Consider the following 12,176-nt stretch of genomic DNA (forward strand, 5'->3'; position numbering starts at 1 on the left):
TATCGAGTTGACTTCCTTGTCATCTTTCTTACATAAACAATACCATTAATGCAGCATTAATTTCCATTTTGGTTTCCTTAAAGTGCTTATAGAAAGTTAAAACCAGGCCGGGTGCGGTGGCTCAAGCCTGTAATCCCAGCACTTTGGGAGGCCAAGACAGGCGGATCATGAGGTCAGGAGATCGAGACCATACTGGCTAACGTGGTGAAACCTCGTCTCTACTAAATACAAAAAACGAGCCGGGCGAGGTGGCGGGCGCCTGTAGTCCCAGCTACTCAGGAGGCTGAGGCAGGAGAATGGCGTGAACCCGGGAGGCGGAGCTTGCAATGAGCTGAGATCCGGCCACTGCACTCCAGCCTGGGCAACAGAGCGAGACTCCGTCTCAAAAAAAAAAAAAAAAAGAAAGAAAGTTAAAACCCAAGCATTGTTTTGAATCTTAGAAGCATATTTCTTTAAAATCTAGGTTCATATTTTATTTGCCAATAAAGCTTTCCTATAAATTTAATAAACTTCTGATTTATTTGCTTCCAGTCATTTACATGTGCCAATAATGATATCATAAGTGTTCTTAGAAACTTTGTTTTTAGATATAATTTACTTCTTTGTTTTCTTGTCCTCCACCTCTCTCTCTCTCTCTCTGCCTCTTCTCTCTCTGTCTCTCTCTCTCTCTCTCCCTCTCCCCCCTCTCTCTCTCTCAGTTTAATTGTAGATATTTTAATATTATCTGGAACAATGAATGTGGTGGCCACACCATTAATGTGATTTTATCCTGAGTCATTTTATCTATTGACAGGCTTTGCTAGTTGCTGCTTTCAGATCTTTTGGCTTTCCCAATTCTGTAAGGTTATGAGTTTCTAGAACCTCTATATTCCCTTTTATTGTGCTTTGAAAGTAATCCTATCTCTCTTGAACAAATCGTATCTTTTAAAATATGGTCATAGGCCTATGCCCACCTAGAGGAGACCTGGGCCCTAGGAGAAAGAAGAATGAGCTCTGGCAGTCAACTGCCCCCACTCCAGCCCTTCTTATTTTCTTTAAAACTCTCAACATGCCCTCCTCCCTGACACCACCTTACTAAAATATAATAATAAGTGCTTTTTGTAGGGCATTGGAAAAACGTTAAGTTTCAAGAAAGAGGGATAGGAGATTAAGACAGCAGATAGGAGATGAAGATGGTGGATAGGAGGCAGGACTTGCAGCTCCTGCTCTGACAGACAGAGTGAACTTTTGCTTTAAGAACTACCTCAGGAAATACCAGGAAAGCTGAGAGAATCTACAAACCCTTTGAAAGAACCAAATTATTGCTGCAGGCTTGCTGAGATGTTGAAAAACTAAGTTGGCTTGCTTTCTCAATGAGAAGGCTCATAGTCTGGAGCAAGTTCTCAACCCCAGTCACCAGTTGCCTGGAAACAGACTTAGTGCTGTTGGCAGGTCACAGTGGGAGTGAGACTGGCCTTTAGGACTGCGGGCTGCATGGGAGTGGGGTGAGGTCTGAGACTGCAAGCTTTCCTCAACTTCCCTGGTAACCTGTATGGCTCGGCAGAAGCAGACATAGTACCCCTGGGAATATAATGCCATTGGACTGGGAACCACACCCCTATCCTCCACAGCAGCCACAGCAAGCCCTGCTGAAGGAGAGGCTGAGCTCAGACACACCTATCCCTGCCCCCACCTGGTGGTCTTTCTCTACCTGCCCTGATAGCAGAAGACAAAGGTCACAATCTCTTGGGAGCGCTATGGCCCTGCCCACCACCTGAGAAACCTGAATACTTAACCAGATGTCCCTAGGGTAAGTTTGCATCCTCCCTATAGGATCACAGCTGATGCACTCTTGAAAGCACCACCTCCTGGCTGGAGGCCAACCCACACAAAACGGGTGCGCTAAACAAAAACACAACAAAGACCCTTACAGAGTCCACTTCACTTCCCTATTACCTCCACTGGAGCAGGTGCTGGTATCCATGGCTCCAAGACCTGAAGATGGATCACATCACAGGACTCTTTGAAGATACTCCCCAGTACCAGCCCAGAGCCTGGTAGCTCCTCTGGGTTGCTAGACCCAGAAGAGCAAAAACAATCACTACAGTTTGGCTCTTAGGAAGCCCTATTCCTAGGGAAGGGGGAGAACACCACATCAAGGAAGCACCCCATAGGACAAAAGAATCTAAACAGCAGCCCTTGAATCTCAGATCTTCCCTCTATCAAATAAGAAGGAACCAGAAAAATAATTCCGGTAATATGACAAAACAAGTTTCTTTAGTACCCCCAAAAGATTATTATACCAGCACACCAGCAACGGATCCAAACCAAGATGAAATCACTGAATTGCTAGAAGAAGAATTCAGATGGTCGATTATTAAGCTAATCAAGGAGGCATCACCGAAAGGTGAAGTACAACTTAAAGAAATAAAAAACATGATACCAGGTATGAAAGGAAAATTCTTCAGTGAAATAGATAGCATAAACAAAAAACAATCACAACTTCTGAAAATCAAGGACACATTTATAGAAATGCACAATGTACTAGAAAGCCTCAGCAATAAATTCAAATAAGCAGAAGAAAAAATTTCAGAGCTTGAAGACAAGGCTTTTCAATTGACCCAATCTATCAAAGACAAAGAAAAAAAACAATTTTTAATGAACAAAGCCTCCAAGAAGTTTGGGACTATATTAAATATCCAAACCTAAGAATAATTTGTATTCCTAAGGAAGAAGGAAAATCTGAAAGTTTAGAAAACATATTTGAGGGAGTAAATGAGGAAAACTTCCCCGGCCTCACTAGAGATCTAGACATCCTCATACAAGAAGCTCAAAGAACACCTGGGAAATGTGTCACAAAAATATCATCACCTAAGCACATACTCATCATTTAGGTTATCTAAAGTCAAGATGAAGGAAAGAATCTTTAAGAGCTGTGAGGCAAAAGGATCAGGTAACCTGTAAAGGAAAACCTACCAGATTAACAGCAGATTTCTCAGCAGAAACCCTACAGTTAGAAGGGACTGGGGTCCTATTTTTAGTCTCCTTAAACAATACAATTATTAGCCAATAATTTTGTATCCAGTGAAACTAAGATTCACAAATGAAGGGAAGATACAGTCTGTTCCAGACAAATACTGAGAGAATTTACCACTACCAAGCCAGCACTACAAAAAGTGCTAAAAGGAGCTCTAAATCTTGAAACAAATCCTGGAAACACATCAAAACAGAACCTCCTTAAATCATAAACCTCACACGACCTATATAACAATAACACAATGAAAAAAAAAAAAAAACCAAGGTATTCAGGCAACAAATAGCATGATGAATAGAACAGTACCTCACATCTCAATACTAACATTGAAGGTAAGTGGCCTAAATGCTCCACTTAAAGATACAGAATGACAGAATGAGTAAGAATTCACCAACCAACTTTCTGCTGTCTTCAGGAGACTCACTTAACACATAAGGACTCACATAAACTTAAGGTAGAGGGGTGGAAAAAGATATTCCATGCAAATGGACACCCAAAGCGAGTAAGAATAGCTATTCTTATATCAGACAAAACAGACTTTAAAGCAACAGCAGTTAAAAAGGACAAAGAGGGACCTTATATAATGATAAAAGAACTAGTCCAATGGGAAAATATCACAATTCTAAATATATATGCACCTAACACTGGAGCTCCCAAATTTATAAAACAATTACTACTAGATCTAAAAATGAGATAGATGGCAACACATTAATAGTCGGAGACTTTAATGCTCCACTGACAGCACTAGATAGGTCATCAAGACAAAGTCAACCAAGAAACAATGGACCTAAACTATAGCCTACAACAAATGGACTTAAGAAATATTCACAGAACATTCCACCCAACAATCGCAGAATATACAATCTTTTCATCAACACATGGAACTTTCTCCAAGACAGACCATATGAGAGGCCACAAAACAAGTCCCAGTAAATTTAAGAAAATCGAAATTATATCAAGTACTCTCTCAGACCACAGTGGAATAAATTGGAAATAAAAACGTCTCCAAAGGAGACAATCAGATATGCATTTATCTCAGTGAGCAGAGGGTTGACTTTGAATAGCATGCAAGGCAGGTTGGCCATAAACAGTTCCTAGCTTGACTTTTCCCTTTAGCTTTGTGATTTGGGAGCCCCAAGATTTATTTTCCTTTCACAGTATATACATCTATTTGGATGTGTTCTCTCTGAGGGGGAGAGGAGAGGAGAGAAGACCTAGTAGAATTGAATGCTCCTGGTTTGATTTATTGTAGGCTGTTCTGGATCTTGGATATGGGTTTGTCTGACAGCAGTGTCTGCATTGTTAAGACAGTGTGTTAACTGCCTTAGTACTTGTGAGCATATAAAATTTCATTCTTTATGGGCTATATCTCTTCCCATACAGCACTTTTCCACCATGAAAAGCAAAGCAACAGGTTACTGTTTAACAAAAAGATGACAGTTAATAAGGCTTGTATTTATTTTAAAGTTGCCTGAATAGTGTCTGCTCAGCCCCTGAAGAAAGTACGATAAAATAATGGTATACAGTTTAATAAAATATTCCAGAAGTTTGAGCATTAACAGCATTGCCATTATCAGTAAGGAAGTTGTATAGGTAATTCTCCATACATTATGTAAAAAAAAAAAAGTAAAAAAAAAGCATTATGTATAATACAATGCCAAAGACAATGGTAACACAAAAATTAACTACAAGAAATTGTTAAAGGGAAAGAATGGAATTTTACAAGGACAGATTTGAAAGATGGTAGCAAGAATATATTGTCAGCTTCTAGAATTAATGCAGAGAGTTCTCTACTATAGAGATCTGAAAAATTTCATTCATGGAAATTCTATCTATAGTCATTTGCATTTTCATAAATGATGCGTACAAAGACTACTTGCTAAAATGGAATTTTGACTTTAGGTTGACGACAAATCAACAACTAAGAGATGCCCAAGAACATATTCATGAAAACTATCATAACTTGCCAGACACTTTACTTTGCCAAAGAGAAATACAAGAACAACATGATCAGGATTCCTGCCCAGCTGGATGAGTGAAGCAAACAAGTAAAGAGGTTCCATGTTTGCGTAGTGAGTCCCTGTCTCTCAGTTCTGTCTCATATTACTTGCATAATGAAATTTTAGTTGAATGATGACTATGAGGTTGGTTGGGTCAAAGTATTTTTTGAAATACCAAAGAGTACGTAATATTTGAGCTAAATCCTGAAGGAAAAATGAGGGCATTTCCAAGTGGAGAAATATTTATCTAGCTGGGATGAATGAAGAGAAAGATTGTTTTCTTCACTCGAAGTTTAAGGTAGCACATGAGTTATGGATATGTAAATCCTGAGAAGTTTTGAGTGCCTTCATTGAGGGTGGAGATGAGACTTGGGGGTAGATTGAGACATAGTGTGAAAGGTATCTATTCCAAAATGAAGAGCTTGCACTTTCTCCTACAGAAGATCCTGAGCCTTCAGGGGATTTTTTTGCAGGGAAGTGTTGGATGCAGGTTTGTTTCTATCATGAGGAGAGCTCATGGAGCAGCATGGAGGATGGATTGGGAGAAGGGTACCGCACCCTAGGCCCTGTGTTTGTAGCCACACCAAGAAGAAAAAGACACTGTCACTGCCTTCTAGGTACTTACAGCCTAGTGGAAGAAGCAGAGCACAAAATTTTGTAATACAAAGTCTAATAAGTGTTATGATAAAGGTAAGCACAGGGGTGCTTTGGAACTATAGATGAGAAACACCTACCTTCTAATGGAGAAGTTGTGGAGGGCTTCCAGGAGAAAATATCGACTAAACTGACTCTTGGAACTTAAATAACGACATATATACTGAACTTTAATTTACTACTCCGGCCATACCACGAGGTTAAGAGATCATAACTGAATTGTATTCAATTGCATGTGTTTCTTTGGGAACAAAGCAGAGTAAAAATACAAGGATAATTAATTTAATACATCATTAAAGTCACAAGAACAGTATTTAATCTTGTTAAACACAGGAATATTTAATTGTTAGTAATGCATAGAAAGTGCTTATCAAGGTCCGGACACCAAAGAAACTTCAAGAGAATTAGCAGAAGTGCCTGAACTGTGGCCGGTGGAATTCCCACACTGGGAAAATTGTTAGAATGGGTGATATATATCTCTAAGCCCCTTTGAGTGCTCATACCTTCCAACTCAGAAAGCTTACAGCCCAATTGGTGAACCAGATTTTTCATGCCAGAAAAAATAAAGGGCTAGAGCAAGGCTCAAAAACAGCAGGAATAGCTGGGTTGGTACAAACTGAAACTTCCATGAGGGTTCTGAGAAACGAACCTAGAAATATAAGCCAAAGGGTTTTGGGCAGAGGGAAAGGTCTGTACTAAAGATATTGAAACAAACAAAAGCATGGTTTCTCTTTTTCTCCCTCCTTTTATTCCTTCCTTCCTTCCAGCTGATTTTCACTGAGCTTAGAATTTTTTAAAAAACTCGAAATCACAATTCTTCTCTGGAAGTGCTCGCAGCTGAGTGAAAGAACACCAAATGGAAAACCCTCCCTAAGCTTCATTCTGCCTTCTGGAGACAGGAATAGGGGTCGATTAGGGAATATATCCCAAAAGAGTCAATGCCCAAGCTAAATCCTGAAGGAGCTTAGAAAGTATTACAGACAGAAAAATAGCTCATGCCAAAGCAGGATGCAGAGTGGTGTCTTCAAGGAACTCCAAGGGATTGCTTATACCAGAAACTTGGAGTGTGTTGGAGAGGGATGAGGGGTAACGTCAGAGGGGCAGTCTAATGATAACTCTTAAGACAGGAGAGTGTCCTGGCTTGTAGTAGGGAACAGTAGGAAATCAGGTTGAATAGGTCATTTAAGGTCCTGTAGCTAGAGGACAGCAGATGGACTTTACATAAAAATAGTTCCTGAGAGTCCTTCAGAACTGTGTTTGCTAAGCAATTTTGCACACTTGAAAGCAATTTGGGTACATTTAAGCCTTCCGACTATAGTTTGTGTTACCTGTAATTATTATTAATTAAGGCAGAGGCTTGTGTATATGAAAGGAGTCTGAAAATCTACAGGGTTCATTTTTGTATTTGTCAACTTTTATTTGAAAACAGCAGGTGAAATTCTGATTTGAGCAACGTTTAGCCTCAAACTATCATGCAGATTGTTTTGGTAACTATGTAATTGCAAAAGACTGCTTTGGTCGAAGCTCCTGAACACTTTTTATTGCTAATTTTGGCAATAAACCTGTTAATTAGTTAATTGTAAAACATTAGTGAATCAAGCAAAAAGAATCCATCTGTTTATAAAATTTCAAAGATCTCTTCTGGGCATAACATTTAAAAACAAGAGCTGGCTTGCACTGTATTGCCTGCTAACTACAAACCATCGCTTTTGAATATTTGCACAGTTTCCTCCTAGGAATAAAAGGGGATATTTTAATGCAATCATTTGCTGTACTTTAAGGTAATTTTGTAGGCTCATGGTGCTGCATACAATTTATTTGGGGACTGTTGGAAACTGAAAAATTGGTAAGAGATGTACAACTTCTTCATCTATTTCCCAAGCTGAAACTAGAAATAATTAGCCAAGCAGAAATGAAGCAGGAGGGGATTCAACATAGAGAAGAAACGATTTTAAAAGAACAGAGAAAAAAAGTCAAAGAACTGTACAAATTCCTAAGGAAACAGTATTTACACCTAGGAGAAGGGCAAGAGAGAAGACAGGTGAACCTGGCAGGAACCAGACTGTGAAAAAGTGAAATTTCCATACTGAAGGACCTTTCTGCGGTTGTGCCATCAAAGTTACGGGAATCCATTGAAAAATCTTACATCTAGAAAGCATGATTAAGAAAAAAATTTGGGACTGGGCGCGGTGGCTCATGCTTGTAATCCCAGCACTTTGGGAGGCCGAGACGGGCGGATCACCTGAGGTCAGGAGTTTGAGACCAGCCTGGCCAGCATGGTGAAACCCATCTCTACTAAAAATACAAAAAATTAGCCGGGCGTGGTGGCACATGCCTGTAATCTCAGCTACTCAGAAGGCTGAGGCAGGAGAATCACTTGAACCCGGGAGGTGGAGGGAGGCGAAGGTTGAGCCGAGATGGCGCCATTGTCCTCCAACCTGGCCAATAAGAGCAAAACTCCGTCTCAAAAAAAAAAAAAAAAAAAAAATTAAGGAAACGTTGGTGTCATGCCAATCACCCATTTGGAAAACTGGGAAAAGTTCTAAGTCCTCTTCTCAGTGCCCAAAGGAAAGTATAGTAAAGATATCCAGGAAAAATCCAAGAACGAAAGAAGGTAAAAAGCCACCTAAATAGAAGCTACAGATTTGGATTCTAGTCTTAGCCCTATTGCTAACCAGCTGATGAAGAAAGCCACATAACTTACCTGCCCTGGGTCTCTGCTTTTCTTTATAAATTGAAAAGTCTTTGGGGGACACAATTAGTCTGCGGTTAGGGGGATAGATTTAGTATCTCTATTCACAGTCACTTCTATCGATAGTTAAGTTACTGATAGCTTTCTGGATATAGAAATGGCTTTAAGGAACTCCCACCACCTAAAGCACTGACTAATCTGACTTTATGACATAAAAGTTACAGGTTCAAGGGTCACATGGCAACATGAGCTGAGACTCCCATAACTGAAAGTGTGTAGGTATGAGAAAATAAACAGGGTTTGAAATGTTAGAAACCAGAAGCTAGTCTGTAAAGAATTCTTCCAATCATCAAACATACAAAATCATAAACAGCAGATTTAGTTTTTATGGACGCCTAATCATAATGGAAGTTATTGCATTTGTTACAATCTGAAATTTTTGTGACATTTGCTTCTCAATATCAGAATGATTTTTATTGATTCCTTTAATTACTGATTTTCATGGCTTTTGTTTTGCATTCCATGATCTGCTTTTTTCCCTCAGATCCTTAAAAATGAATTTTAAAATAACAGAAAGACAGTACCCTTTAGATGTATCTAAATACAAATAACTTGTTTTTTGTTTCTTTAAACATTCCAAAACATCTTAAATATCTTTGTAAAATGCAATTAAAATAAATATAGGTTAGACTTCTGAACAGGAGCATCCAAGGACTGAAAACCTTCAAACATCCCACCTCTTATTCATGCTTTTCCTTTCTGTGGACCTTTATTGTCTTAACGCCACCACTCGTGTCAACGCCATGGAGGACTTCTTCACCACTCTCCCGCACGCTCATATCTCTGACTTTACTATGGCAGACCTACCTACAAGTTGTGGGTCAAAAATATTTATTTCATTATCTTAAGGTCTTCTTTGCTTGAATATTCCTACCGGGGTTCCTAATGGGCATTTGTTACTAAGAACTGTGATCTGTTCACAAAGTTCTCACTTGCCTATTCAGGAAAATGTAAACAAGAAGAGGCACCACAACGTGATGAGTTGGAAAGAGCATGAAGCTGGGAGTCAGGAAATCTGGCCTCTAGCAAGTATTGAGAGCCATGTTGGTTTTAATTTTATTTAATCTCTTTAAGTCCTAGTATGTTCAACTCTAGAAACAGAGAGCCGGGCCAGACATCATTTTAGGTTCCTTCCAGTTAAAATATTCTGGATTTTATTTCCCAGGTTGCTTTGTGGGGCATCATTTGCTTCCAGCCCAGGCAAGCAGAGGCCAATGCTATTATGATTTGACAGCTGGAGCAATAGACAAAGAATTAAAGCTTCCCTAAGTGCTCTTGATCCTCCTTTTTTTGTAAATAAATGAAAAGACTTCATTTTCCAAAGCAAATCCTAAGTCACAGATGTCATTTTTTTCTTCATTGGGAGGTTAAAATAATAGCATTTAAAAATATGTCAGCAGGTAACATTGCCTTTGTTTCCATACTGTCTGATTTAAGGACAAAGATCTTATTTCAACACTGAAAGCAAAACCTCCTAAATTCATCTAGCTTGCAGGATCATTTACATATCCAATGAAACATTTATTTTATCTGACCAGAAATGAAGATGATACAACATTCTTGGTGGAGATTAAAAATATATAAGGATGGAATATTGATGGCAATACACAATATAGAGAAGAACAGCCCAGATGATGCACTGTGGATGCTGATAAGAATGCAATGCTTCCTAGCTAAAGTGAAATGATAACCTCAAAAGATATAGATTAATGACAGTAGTCTCCGAGATTGAAAAAGGAGAGGCGAGGATAAAAGAGGAATAAATCTAAGCATTTCAACAAAGGATGGAGAAATTTAAAGGATAATGTTAATTGAATTATGTGTTGTAACCAGATAATACTCTATTATACAAAGATGAAAGCTACAGTCATATCAAACCATCTAGTGGAAAGACGTCAACTTGAATCTGCAAGGGTTATTTTTAAAGTGGCAGACACTAATATAAATCTGAATTTCAGAAGCACAATTCTAGTTTAATCTTCTTAATTTATAATGGTGATAAACTTAGTTTGATTGCTCAGGAACATATATCTAGATTTATGGCCACACTGGGAAAACTGATTGCATTGTTACTTTTCATCCAGAATTCATTGATTCACTGTGTCTCTCTCTTCATATATATTTGGGATTATAAACACAGAGGGAAATTTTCTCTCCCCATGAGAGAGAGCGAGAGAGAGAGAGACAGAGACAGAGACAGACAGAGAATTCTCCTCTGTGTCCATAATCCCAAATGGTTCAAAGGATTCAAACAGCTCCATTTTATTTGTTCTTCATTCATTCAATAAACCTATCCTGAATACCTTCTGTGTGAGAAGCACTGTGCTAAAGTTCAGGGCCTAGAAGAAATTAATATGCTTTTTGAGGAAATGAGCTATATCATCTTTACCTTTCCATGCTTAGCAAGAGGGCCTAGCCTAATGCATGTACTTGGTAAATGTTTGTTAAAATGAACTAAACATTGTAGGGAGATAGATATACAGGAAAATATTAACTATTAATGGAACCAAATACCATCTTACATGCCTAGACTCAAGTCAGAACAGATCTTACATATCAGTTAATCTGTTGTTTCCTAACTTTGTGCAATGGAACAAAAGTAAGGGGTGTTACTACAACCAAAGGGAATGGGAGATTCCTTGCTCAAATAATTTTGGAGAAAACAAAATCAAACAAGTTTTCTTACTTCTTAGAGACTTTGATACGCTAATAGTTTGTGTTTTTCTCATAATGAAATATAGTAAATACATTTTCCAACTTTATTTATCCAGAAGGTACTTTTATTGAATCATATCTTTTGAAACTCATTTTCTGGGAGGAGTTCAACTGGTCCATTTCTTCTTACTTTATCTCTCAATTCCAATTATCCTCATCCAGTATGAGAGAACTAGATAATTCTGCTTAAATCATCCTATGGATAATTTAATCATCTTATTTTGGGGGCAAACTGGTTCTATCATTGGATAGCCTTAATTGTTAGAGCTCTTTTGAATTCTGCCTCACAGAATTCAAAATCTGCCTCACAGTCCACTAGAACACGTATTGCCAAACTATGGTCTCTGTATAAAATCTGGTCTGTTGCCTATTTTTGTATGGCTTTCAAGCTAAGAATGATTTTTATATTTTTTTTACAGGTTGTTAAAGAAAATATTCAACAGAGACCACATGTGTCCCATCAAGCTTAAAATATTCATAATGTGGACGTTTACAGAAAAGAGATGGCCAATTTCTGCTCCAAGGAAGGGGTCTCCAGACTTTTTGATCATGTGCTGTGTGGTGAGCAGCCTCAAAGATACTTATCAATACAAAGATGAGGCTGGGTGCAGTGGCTCATGCCTGTAATGCCAGCACTTTGGGAAGCTGAGGCAGGAGGATCACTTGAGGCCAGGAGTTCAAGACCAGCCTGGCCAACATGGCAAAACCCTATCTTTACTAAAAATACAAAAATTAGCCAGGTGTAGTGGTGTGTGCCTGTGGTCCCAGATACTCAGGAGGCTGAGGCATGAGAATCACTTGAATTCTAGACTTGGAAGTTGCAGTTAGCTGAGATCGTGCCATGACACACCAGCCTGGGTGACAGAGTGAGATCCTGTCTCAAAACGAAAACAAAAACAAAAAACAAAGATGAATGCATCCTTTTATTCACACCCTTGTATAATCTACTGCCCTTGAGCATGGACTGGACTTAGTGGCACACCTATCCTATCCTATCCTATCCTATCCTATCCTATCCTATCCTATCATTTATATTCGAAAT

The sequence above is a fragment of the Chlorocebus sabaeus genome, chromosome 27 (genome assembly GCF_047675955.1).
Source record: "Chlorocebus sabaeus isolate Y175 chromosome 27, mChlSab1.0.hap1, whole genome shotgun sequence".
Taxonomy (NCBI): Eukaryota; Metazoa; Chordata; class Mammalia; order Primates; family Cercopithecidae; genus Chlorocebus; species Chlorocebus sabaeus.